This window comes from Lissotriton helveticus, chromosome 4_1 (assembly GCF_964261635.1).
Source record: "Lissotriton helveticus chromosome 4_1, aLisHel1.1, whole genome shotgun sequence".
Classification (NCBI taxonomy): Eukaryota; Metazoa; Chordata; class Amphibia; order Caudata; family Salamandridae; genus Lissotriton; species Lissotriton helveticus.
In genome coordinates, this window is record NC_136063.1 from 84752638 (window position 1) to 84765477 (window position 12840).

A 12840-nucleotide genomic window follows, 5' to 3' on the forward strand; every position below is an offset into this window, starting at 1 on the left:
CATTCTCAAATGCACAAAGGCAAGCATGAAATTGGAAACAATGCTTACTTCATCAATGATAAGAAGTTTCATTTTCCTCAAGACTCTTGAAACTTCACAACAAGCATCCCCAGATAACTTGTGGTATTGTAATTTGTTGTCATGCTCCACTGGCAGCATCAGTAGACGATGCAAAGTAATACCTTTAATGTTATGTGCTGCCAGTCCAGTAGGAGCGGTGACAACACAAGACAGCGATGACTCAGTCCTTTCCTGCAAATAACAAGAAATTACTTTAATAAGGAAACTTTTTCCAGTTCCCGCTTCTCCACTCACGTACAGTCGGACAGGCTTCAACGATGTACATGAGCACTCTTTCTTCTCATGACTTAATCCATGCTCAATTTGCTTGGTAACTTCATCATATATTTTCCTCTGCTCAACGTGGAGTTGTTTTTCCAAGTCTTCTAAGTTAACTGAATCCTCCTGAGCATGTGCCATGGCTCTTTCCACTTCATTCATAGCAGTGGCAGCTTCATTTTCGATAATAGGTCCTCCAAGTGGATCCTGACTCAATGAAACAGAACTCTGACTATCCTGAGAACTGTCTCTGGCAATTTCGGCTGCAATCGTTGCTTCCTGCTCAATTTCCAAAGTCAACATTTCTTGATATTTGGGAAAAGCAAGACATTCTATGGTCTCCTTAGCAGCAGTGAAAGAGTCTTCGTAACAGAGGAAATCTCCAAGCAGTTCCTCTTCTGCACGCCAAGGCTTGAAAAGTTGCAAAAGTGCTAAATAGAAAAACTCCTTTTTTTCTGGAGATTCGCCACTCAATTTTCGATGGTTTACTAATTGGCATTTTCTTTGCTTCACCAGACATCCCTCACTTCCAATTACAGCATACACTCCTTTCTCAATATCTTCTTTGATGTTCCTCTTGAATATATAATTTTGGAGAACCTCATATAGACAAACATTCTCAAGATGACTGCTTCGATTTGGATAATATGTATCCAACATGTTGGTCTTCAAAATGTCGGTACTGTTTGGTTCCTTTTCTGCCAAATACTCAATTTCCCGGACAGGTTTTAGAACTCGATTTCGCGTTGCAGCAAGACCAAGACTCGCCCAAACGATACTCCTGGATTTGGCATAGAGACTTGCTGAAGACAACCGGTCAGAACATTCGTAAGCTCCGATTTCTCGATGCGACAACATCTTCAGACTGAAACTGTACAACTTCTTGCTGAGGCTCTTTTCATGGGAAATGTCCTCCCACATATCCTTCAATTCTGTCTTTTCTTTTTTGGTGATGTAAGATGTCACATACCGAGCCACAGCCATACAGTTGTCAGCCACAAACTGTATATCCATGTTAGCATTCCACATGGACAAAATCACTGGGTTGTAGTCGTTGATGTACTTGGACTCTTCGTTCCTTTTCAAATTGTATGTATTTTTGGGTGATTTCCTCGTGACATTATGTCGCAGCGAAGACATCAAACTGTTCACTCTTCCTTTAGAAATCACCGGTCGTGGAAAGTTGAAACGACATTTGGTGTAGAACTTGTCCTTGTTTCTGAATTTACGACGACAGTACTTTCCACAACGATGGCTTTGGAAACGTAGAACTTGTTCTCTTAGGCTTTTCTTCTCCGTTGCGTTTGGAACAGCACACGTAGAATACTGTTCTATGAAGTTCATCACTAAGTCATCCGGATCTGTTCCAAATTTAGGTGCATCCTTGATCCACAGCAACATATGTATATGAGGAGCACCTCTTGCTTGGTACTCCTTTCTCCAGAAGAAATCCAACACCTCTCCAAGAGGTGGATTCTTCTTATTTGTGATGAAAGACATCATAGCTTCAAATCTATGATTGAAGTACCTGCATACATTCACTGGATCCAAAGAACACAGTTCTCCAGGTGTCTTGAATTCAATGTTTTCAATATTTCCATTTGCCTCTCGTAGAAATTCAAGTAAGTCTTCCCAGCCATACTCGGCACAGCTCAGAGTAAGGAACCATGTTGGAGTTCCTAAGTTCCTCAGCATACATTTTAAATCACCATGACGACGGTACCAGTACTCATTAGTACCACGCTGACACGCCATGAGATTAATTAGGTGAGAATCCAAAATACTGTCTTGGACATTGACTTTATGCATAAAGTCACTTGCCGAGATGTTTCGCATCTGTATACCACTTTTTAAGATGTGGTTCACTGCATATGACAGTCCAGACAGATCGCTTTCAAACAGGAGATGAAACAAATAGGGAATGCATTGACGAAACCTAGGATCTTCTGCATACAATCGTAAAGTCCGGTATTCAGACGCAGGAATTTGATGAGGCCGCTCATCATATCTTCCTCCTTGACCTGTTGGAAATAGCTGTGGGAAACACCGAGCTTCTAAACTTTCCTCCCAAACACTAATGGGACTCCCTTTGGCTTGTTTCATTTGAAACAACTCAATTGCATTCCCCATGACTTCCTTGGAAAGCAAAGGATGAACACTATAATGTTCATATATTTCTTCACTTTTAGAGGCCTCTACTTTCTCAATTTGGCCAGCACACAAATCGCTATCCTCTTCATCACTTACTTCCTCTTCTGCAACATATACATTTATATAGTACTTATTATTTTTCTTCAAATACAATGTTGCCTTTTTGACTTTCCTAACATCCACTAAATCTTGCCATATTTTCTTATTCTTTGTCGGAACCCCATTAACCAAGATAACCAGAGGTTCCTCTTCCACTTTTTCTACTCCAATTGTGTTAATGTTTTTGTTCAAATCTAGAGGCAAATAAACAACTCTTCCCTTTATTCCTCTCTGTAAATCTGATGGAGGCAACTTCCCTGTCTTTGGCTCCATTCTTACAATAGCCTGAAAGGGATGGATACTTTGAATCAAAATAGATTCATAAGTATTTAAATCCTTCAATTCAGAAGGAACCTCAACCAATTCCAGATTATTATGAACCGCCCTAGCAGGCATCTGGTGTTGGTTTAATTTGTTACAACAATAAGTACATACACGTTGATCCAATCCCAAATCAAAATAATTTTCTACCATCAAGTATGTGGCAAAATCCTTCCATTCACTATTATTTTCCCTTTCACTTTTTGCATATTTATTTATTTTGCCATTTGTAAAGCGCTCTGCAACCCTACGGGCATCCTGGCGCTGGGTACCTAGGCTGAAAAAAATACTGTGCAGCAGATAGGGGACAAGGACTCAAGATCTAAAGATTTGAGTTTTTCGGGAAAAGCCATGTTTTTACCTTTTTTCGAAAGGGCAGTAGATCGCTTGTTTTTCTAATGTCAATAGGTAGGCTATTCCATAATTGAGCTGCCGCTTTACTAAAAGCTCTACCGCCAAGGGTTGTTTTTTTAATCCTGGGTACATTAACAAGATTTAAGGAAGAGGATCGAAGAGATCGGGTGGGTTTGTACCAGTTAAGTTTGTTTTGTTGCATATAAATCCACTAACTTAGTCTGATTCTTATAATAAGTGCGTCGACAACACACACAAGTGAAATTAGGCCTCTCACTTGATTTCATCTGAAACGTGGCAATTTCCTTCTGAAATTTATCTGTACTAGAAACCTGTACATTATCTTCAACATTACCCTCTACTTCTGGGTCAATTTGAACATTCTCATCTTTACTACCAAAGTAACAAAACTCAATTTCTTCACAAATATTCTTGACATCTATTTCAGAACCATGCAAAAGAGCAGCACATAATTGTTTAAGCATAATTGCTGGACTCTTAGCATAATACAACATTCTCACTAATTTTCTCACTTTATTATGATGCACTGCTAGCATCCTGAAATGATGAAAAACACTCTGGCATACTCTCCTGGAAAGACAAGCCAGTGAATGACCACGCAAACCTGTCATTTGTCTCACTCTGCAAGGATCTAAATCTTGCAACAACTTCATTTTCTGCTTCAAACTTTTCTTATTAAATGTCCGTATAAAATCACAAAACAAATTGATGGAAACCTGTCGCACACTGCAAATAGAACTACACTTCCAAATGTACACAGGATCCTTAGGACGTCTTCCTAAAACCTCATTACCTAACACCTCGTCTGTCTCTGTTGTCACAAGTTTTTCTTTTTCAAATGGACAACCATCCTTCACTTCATAAGCTCGACCACTGGTGTCAACTGCAAACACCAAATCATTATCCTGAAAATAACTCTCCTCATTAAAAAATGCCTCACAACTTGAACTATGCATCCATTCTCCGGAAAAAACTTCACAAAAGTTACTACGATTTACTACTCTCTTCCATCTACTATTTGATTTGAAATCAGAAATTACCTTGTTTAGTTTCCTAATTCTATTGATTATCGAAATAAACAACTTTCGCTTAATTTCAAAAGCATGATCAATAATTTTCTCTACATTTTTCTTCTTCTTATAAAATGCCACTTTCTGTTGGCCTTTCTTAATATTTTTTAATAAATTAACTATTATCCTGTTGCGGAACATTCGTTTTCGAATGTCCCTAAACTGTCGTTTCCTTCTACTATCATGCACAGAGTTATCTCTTCCTCTACCAGTAACATTTTTAATGGGTCTTTCCTTTCCAGTTAAATTGCTTTTCTTTTTCTGGACTGAAACATTTTTGAGAGAAATACTTTTTTTACTACAAATATTTCTTATGAATGATTTCGTGCTCTTACCCGGAGCTTTCTTGGTGATTTCACGAGTATTTTGGGTAAAGGTTTGCTGCAATAATACATCATCTTGACGTCTTTGACATTTTCTCGCCTTTCTAATTCGATTCTTAGTTGGCATTTTTTAAATTTAGAAATGATGTGCAGTTGAATCTGTGGAAAAATATAATAAAAAATTTTATTAACCACTATTACCAAACAGTAAATGAATAACAGTCATCAAAAACTTAACACCCTACTTATTATATAACATAGCAAATCTTTTGCACCACCACTGCGTCACAAAAATGACACACAGTGGTATAAAACAGGCATACAACAATCATAAATCTCTCCCTAACATTTTAAATGATTTATTCAGGTTGACGATAAAGTGTGGCCTATCTAGAGGTTTGTTTGGGCCCAGATCTTTGGACTGGGGTAAATGGGTGTCATTGATCCACATTCGGTCCATCACCTGTTTTGTTTGTTTGAGGTGAAGCCAACACATGGTTGCAGATGAGATTTTCACTTGTTTAAGAAAACAAAGGAGATAATACATGTGAAGGCCTAGCAATGAAGTAAGTCATGTCCACTTCACTCTTGAACAAAGGGCAGACATCTTTTGAATCTGTGGTCACACCTAAACTTCATCTGCACAATGCCATTAATAAACTTAGGAAACACTAGTGATGCAATTGAAAAATGTGAAGTTTCTTTTCCTCATTTCAGAATTACATCACCTGTGTTTCCTCATTGACTTAAAATGTCCTTAATACACATGAAAGCGTTTTTTTGATTGCCCTTGCACCATTTTTGGGTCAATTTGAACATGGCTATGTTACTCCCATAATCAAAATCTAAATTTGCCAACCACAGGTGGGAGCGAATTTACAAGAAACTTGACCCATGAGGAACGCTTTCCATTTAAAAAGGGAAAAATAACATCATAGACACTCAAATGCCTTATAAATATGACCCAAAACAACCTATGAAGCTCTAGCAGTACATATCTAGAAATGTAATTGATTTCAAAAAATCGTTTTTAAACACAGCATATAAATCAATTGTATACCTGCATTCAAGAGGAAATGACTGAAAATGTCCTTGAGACACATGAAAGCGTTTTATTGAATGCCCTTGCACCATTTTTGGGACATTATTAACATGGCTATGTAACTCCCATAATCAAAATCTAAATTTGCCAAGCACAGGTGGGAGCGTATTTACAACAAACTTGCCCCATGAAGAACGCTTTCCATTTAAAAAGGGAAAAATAACATCATAGACACTCAAATGCCTTATAAATATGACCCAAACAACCTATGAAGCTCTAGCAGTACATATCCAGAAATGTAATTGATTTCAAAAAATCGTTTTTAAACACAGCAAATAAATCAATTGTATACCTACATTCAAGAGGAAATGATTAAAAATGTCCTTGAAACACACTAAAGCGTTTTTAGGAATGCCTTTGCACCATTTTTGGGACATTAATAACATGGCTATGTTACTCCCATAATCAAAATCTAAATTTGCCAACCACAGGTGGAAGCGTATTTACAAGAAACTTGCCCCATGAGGAACGCTTTCCATTTAAAAAGGGAAAAATAACATCATAGACACTCAAATGCCTTATAAATATGACCCAAAACAACCTATGAAGCTCTAGCAGTACATATCCAGAAATGTAATTGATTTCAAAAAAACGTTTTTAAACACAGCATATAAATCAATTGTATACCTGCATTCAAGAGGAAATGACTGAAAATGTCCTTGAGACGCATGAAAGCGTTTTATTGAATGCCCTTGCACCATTTTTGGGACATTATTAACATGGCTATGTAACTCCCATAATCAAAATCTAAATTTGCCAAGCACAGGTGGGAGCGTATTTACAACAAACTTGCCCCACGAGGAACGCTTTCCATTTAAAAAGGGAAAAATAACATCATAGACACTCAAATGCCTTATAAATATGACCCAAAACAACCTATGAAGCTCTAGCAGTACATATCCAGAAATGTAATTGATTTCAAAAAATCGTTTTTAAACACAGCATATAAATCAATTGTATACCTGCATTCAAGAGGAAATGACTGAAAATGTCCTTGAGACACATGAAAGCGTTTTATTGAATGCCCTTGCACCATTTTTGGGACATTATTAACATGGCTATGTAACTCCCATAATCAAAATCTAAATTTGCAAAGCGCAGGTGGGAGCGTATTTACAACAAACTTGCCCCATGAAGAACGCTTTCCATTTAAAAAGGGAAAAATAACATCATAGACACTCAAATGCCTTATAAATATGACCCAAACAACCTATGAAGCTCTAGCAGAACATATCCAGAAATGTAATTGTTTTCAAAAATCGTTTTTAAACACAACATATCTGTTTCAGCTTACATGAGAGACCATGGAATGGGCTCCATGTACAACAATAACTTGTGTTACTGCATGCCAGATTGCTACACAAAATATGCAATTAAAATTTCTCAAAGAAACAAAATCTATTTGTATATCACTTGAGACAAAGCCACATTTTAAAAACACAGCTTTCTTCATCATTTTCTCCTTAAATCATACTATTCTCTATCTAAATTAAATAAATCTTTTCTCACCTTAGCAAATACTTTTTGAGTTTCAAAACAGTCTCAGAAATAAACCAAATTGTCTTCAGCAGAACAAAGAGGATGCACTCCAGAGGCTGCAGCTATTGAAAGCACAGAAATACAGATATTCATTACACATATCTCTCATATTAGCCAATCATAACTCTTCCCTCACTTTTTTCAAATCAAAACCCTTCCCCCCTCTGCCCTCTCTGCCTTTTTTGCTTAGCAACCACCTCCTGAAAGACCTCTCATGTTTGCAAATTCACACAACAATGTTTCAATTGAACTCTGAACTCTCAGTGCACCTGCGTATCCAGTGCAATCTTTCATTAAATGTTTTTTCCTTGACCATTCAAATTACATCTTTCAAAGAACACATCCATGCACCCTAACTTTCTGTTTTCAGAAATGGAAATCCACCAATCACTGCTAATGAATCATTAGCACTGAAACTCCACAGTTTTTTTTCTTTACAAACTCCTACTGTTTCAACTGCCCTTTCATTACCACACTTCATCTGACTGCAGCCCAACCTTCTCTCACCATGTTTAAAGTCTGGATTGTTGGACATAGTTACATCCACTGGGCTCAAAGGTATGCTGAGAACAGAAATTTACCTAACCTCAATTTACAAGATGTGGAAATTAAGTGGTTGGGCCAAAGAGGATTAAAATGTCACCAATTGATACCATTGGTGAAAACCTTTATGCATTTGCCAAAACCTGACCTGTTAATTGTGCACTGTGGAGGTAATGATTTGGGCACTTTGACTGGAGTAGGTCTGGAAATGCTTTTAAAGGACACCTTTGAGCAATTAATGGCACTTTTACCTCAAACTGCCTTGGTATATTCCAATATATGCCAAAGACAGAAATGGAGGTGGTCCAACCAATTTTGTCCACAAATTGAGAAAGCGAGGAAGCATGTAAACAAATCTGTTTCAGCTTACATGAGAGACCATGGAATGGGCTCCTTGTACAACAATAACTTGCGTTACTACATGCAAGATATCTACAGAGGAGATGGAGTTCACTTCTCAGATGAGGGCAACAGAATTTTCATTCTGAATTTAAGACTGTGCATTGGTACCTACTTATAAGTACCTAAATGTACCATAAACCCAAAAGCTCTTCTCAGAGCTACCCTTCATCTGATCACTCACAATTATTATTTTTTTCTAACTTTTTTCACTAATTTTCCACAAAATACGCTCCCCGGGGCGCTACCCGGTTCGCGAACCGAAAGCTAACCTCGCGGAATTTTTAAAAAAAATGTTTTTTTCCGCACATATAAGCCTCCTCAGCCACCCTCAGAAAACCTAGGGGGTCAAGATAAGTCTACCATGACCCCTTCTACCCATTCTAAACATTATTTGCCCTCCATCTTGTATCTTAATGCGACCGAAACACAAAATGGTGGACTCCCGTGACGCTTAAAGTTCGCGAACCGAGCCGCTTCCCGGGAAGCAGTCCAAAAAATAGGTGGGAAAGTAATTTACAGAAAAACGACTAGAGACACTCTCACCAAATATAGATTAGCTCATACTACATAACAATCCCTTTCATTTTCACAAATTTGATTGAAATTCCATTTAGCCATTTAGCCTGTAGACCTCTCTAAGTACCGTGAGGTAAATTACTTCACAAAACACATCTGAAGTGTTGGAATTGACAACCAATGAAAATGTTACTTTCATTTTCTACTTTTATTACCTGACATTTGATTGGTTATATACCTGAATATATATAAAGGAAGAGAAGGAAACACAGCCATTTTGACTACTACTTCTTGTTGTATATATCATTTGGAATATCAGTAATCACTTCAACTTGTTTCTAAAGGTAAGTTGTTATTTTTAAAACTGAAGTATATTGTGCACTATAAGTAAATATGGTAAACTTTTTCAGATAGTTATATACTATCCCTCTGTAGTAGTTATAGATTAAGATAGACTTCTCTGTTATAGTTATGGATGGACTTAGACTTCTCTTGTATAATTATAAATTTACTTACGTTAAATCACATACACTTTTTTATATTCCTACTTCCACTCTGATACTATACACTGCCCAAAGATAAATTCACTGATAAAAAATGCCTATCTAAAATTATTCCCAACAGTGCCCTATCTCTACTAATATATATTTTTTTAATCCAAATTTCAGGCAAAATGGAAGGCGAAAACCAAGTTTCTTTTGAAATGGACCTGCAAGAGAGCAGCCAAGAATTGATTGATACAATTGATCAAATTGACATGGAATTTATGGATGAAACTTTGGATAAAGAACTGCTGCAATGTGTCCAAGCAGTAGATGACCTCCTTCAAAATGAGGACATTTTACAACCTCACAGATTGCAAACAATATTCCAAGAAAATAATGACATTTCAGACACTGAAATGTTAGAAAGTTTAATAAATTATGAAAAACAATCAAAATAAAAAAAATACTTTAAAAATAAAGAAAAAAAAAAAAAAACAACAACAAACAATTAACATACAGTATTAGAAAAGTCTATCATTCTTTTATCCTTATAGTACGCTGCCCAGAACGCTTTCCGGTTCACGAACTTGGCGCTCACCACGCAAAAAAAAAAAAAAAATTTTTTTTTTTACCCTCCTGGGCCCTTTTAAAACCTCCACATAAAACCTAGGGGGTCAACGAGGATCTACTATGCCCCCTTATGGTAATTTCCCCCTTTGTTTTGGCCTCCTCTTGTCTCTCGATCCTACCGAGAGACAAGATGGCGGCCGCTCCGGACTGTTTAGAATGTTGACAGACACCGGAGAGCCAATCAGCTTCGCTTCGCAAAGTTCCGATAAGCGAAAAGTTCGCGAACCGGAGCGCTGCCCGGAGCGCTGTTACAGATATATATCTTGTTTTAAACGTTAATTTCTCAAAATCCACTGAAGCACATATATTGAGACCTAGCAAAGGCACATCGGGCTAACAGTCCCTACAATTTTGCCAAGTTTCGTGGAAATCCATTCAGCCGTTCGGGCTAAAAGTGAGGCCAACCGCCCTATGGAAATTAACATGGGAAAAACGCGTTTTGGGACCCCCCTTTTATCTCAGCCCCCCCTTGCCGAACACCCCCCAAATTTCCAGGAGCTGCTCAGAAACAAAATGTGCCATTTTCCTGAAAATTTCAGCCGATTCCGTCCACAAACGCCAAAGTTATTAGACATAGAATTTTCAGAAATCCCATAGGGAAAAAATCCTAACTATATATACCTACTGGCGACCGCCAGTAGGTAATAACAGAAGGAGAGAACTCTGGGTAGTTCTCCAGTTTAGGTGGAAAGCAGCTTCTGTTAGAGCACTCTCAACACCAGCGCTCACCTCAAATGTCTGTTTTTCTATCAAAGTTTTTAAGCATAGGATTAGCACATGGCTATCCACGCCGAGATAGAAAAAGACAAAGTCTTTTGCCATTTTGTTTTGATATATACATATATATATATACATATATATATGTATATATATATATATATATATATATATATATATATATATATATATATATATATATATCCACACACCGATTCAGGGTTCCCCGGCCGTTAAGCGCTTGTCGCGGGTGCGTTTCCCTACGGCAGAACCACGCCGTAACATATTCCACACTTTCTTCAATTTCACAAAGAAATTTGGGCGCACACCTTCTGGATTTCCACAATCTGGTTTATTTTGATCTTTTTAGCATGAAAGCAGATGATCTACGCGTTTCGATGCTACAAGCATCTTGATCACGATCGTGAGCAAGATGCTTGTAGCATCGAAACGCATAGATCATCTGGTTTCATGCTAAAAAGATCGAAATAAACCAGATTGTGGAAAAGCAGAAGGTGTGCACCCAAATTTTTAAATGCTAATTCCTAACTATATAAGGCGCGAAACCTAAAAAAAATTTCAATAAATTTCAAAGGTTTTGTAAATGCTAATTATATTAGCGGATAACGTTTATATATGTTATTATCCTTCTGGGACCACCTGAGCAGCCATCTTGTTTCTCAGGAGAAGTGAGGCACAAGAGAGCACAAAACAAGAGTGGAAAATGCGAAAAGGGGGCAGGGTTGAGACCCCCTGACCCCCTAGCCCTTCTCAGGGGTCCCAGAAGGAGCACCAAGTGCAAAAAATTTTTATTTTTTTTAAATCGCGGGTTACACGCACGGTACGTGTACAGTGCGCGTACGGTGCGCGTACCCCATGATTTTTTGCCCTTGGGGGCCCTTTTGGGACCCCCTGAGAAGGGCTAGAGGGTTGGGGGGGTCTCTACCCTGCCCCCTTTTCGAGTTTTCCACTCTTGTTTTGGGCTCTCTTCTGCCTCAGTTCTCCTGAAAAACAAGATGGTGGCCAACACTTCCTGGTTTGGACAGTTTGGAATGTTGACAGACGACTGCCAGATAATCAGAAACTCGCTCGCGCACATAAGGGTACGCGCACGTGAGCGCATATAGATATATAGTTTGCTCAAATACAATTTTCTCAACAACTACTGGAGGGATTTTCACCAAATATAGAAAATGCACTACTGCATACCTGTCCCTACCATTTTGCCAAGTTTGGTGTAATTCCGTTCAGCGGTTCGGGCTGTAGCCGTGTCTAAAGGTCCCATAGAAAATGCCATTTGAAAAATTTCTAATTCAATTTTCTCAAGAACTACTGGAGGGATTTTCACCAAACATAGCAAAGGCACATCTGCATACTAGGCCCTACCATTTTGCCAAGTTTGGTGTAATTCCATTAAGCCGTTCGGGCTGTAGCCATGTCTAAAGGTCCCTTTGGAAATTAACATGGCGAAAACACGTTTTGGGACCCCCCTTTCGGCACCCGCTTGACGAATCCCCCCGAAACTTTCAGGGAAGGAGCGGAGCGGAGCTGGCCAGAATTCTGGAAAATTACACACAGATTCCTCAATCAGCGCCAAAGTTATTCCCAATATAATGTTGAGTGCATATAGATATATAATTTGCTCAAATCAATTTTCTCAACTACTACTGGAGGAATTTTCACCAAATATAGAAAAGTCACTACTGCATACCCGTCCCTACCATTTTGCCAAGTTTGGTGTAATTTCGTTCAGCCGTTCGGGCTGTAGCCGTGTCCAAAGGTCCCTTTGGAAATTAACATGGCGAAAACACGTTTTTGGACCCCCCTTTCGGCACCCGCTTAACGAATCCCCCCGAAACTTTCAGGGAAGGAGCGGAGCGGAGCTGGCCAGAATTCTTGAAAATTACACAAAGATTCCTCAATCAGCGCCAAAGTTATTCCCAATATAATGTTGAGCGCATATAGATATATAATTTGCTCAAATCAATTTTCTCAACAACTACTGGAGGGATTTTCACCAAATATTGAAAAGTCACTACTGCATACCTGTCCCTACCATTTTGCCAAGTTTGGTGTAATTTCGTTCAGCCGTTCGGACTGTAGCCGTGTCTAAAGGTCCCATAGAAAATTCCATTTGAAAAATTTCAAATTCAATTTTCTCAAGAACTACTGGAGGGATTTACACCAAACATACAAAAGGTACTGCTGCATACCAGTCCCTACCATTT

At 38.3% G+C, this 12840-nt stretch overlaps 1 protein-coding gene across 3 annotated transcripts in view; it reads right to left on the reverse strand.

Annotated features, from left to right (window-relative positions):
- LOC144828380 (zinc finger protein RFP-like) overlaps positions 1-12840 on the reverse strand; it is a 341356-nt gene that overhangs the window by 304567 nt on the left and 23949 nt on the right. The gene's annotated exons all lie outside the window — the stretch shown is intronic.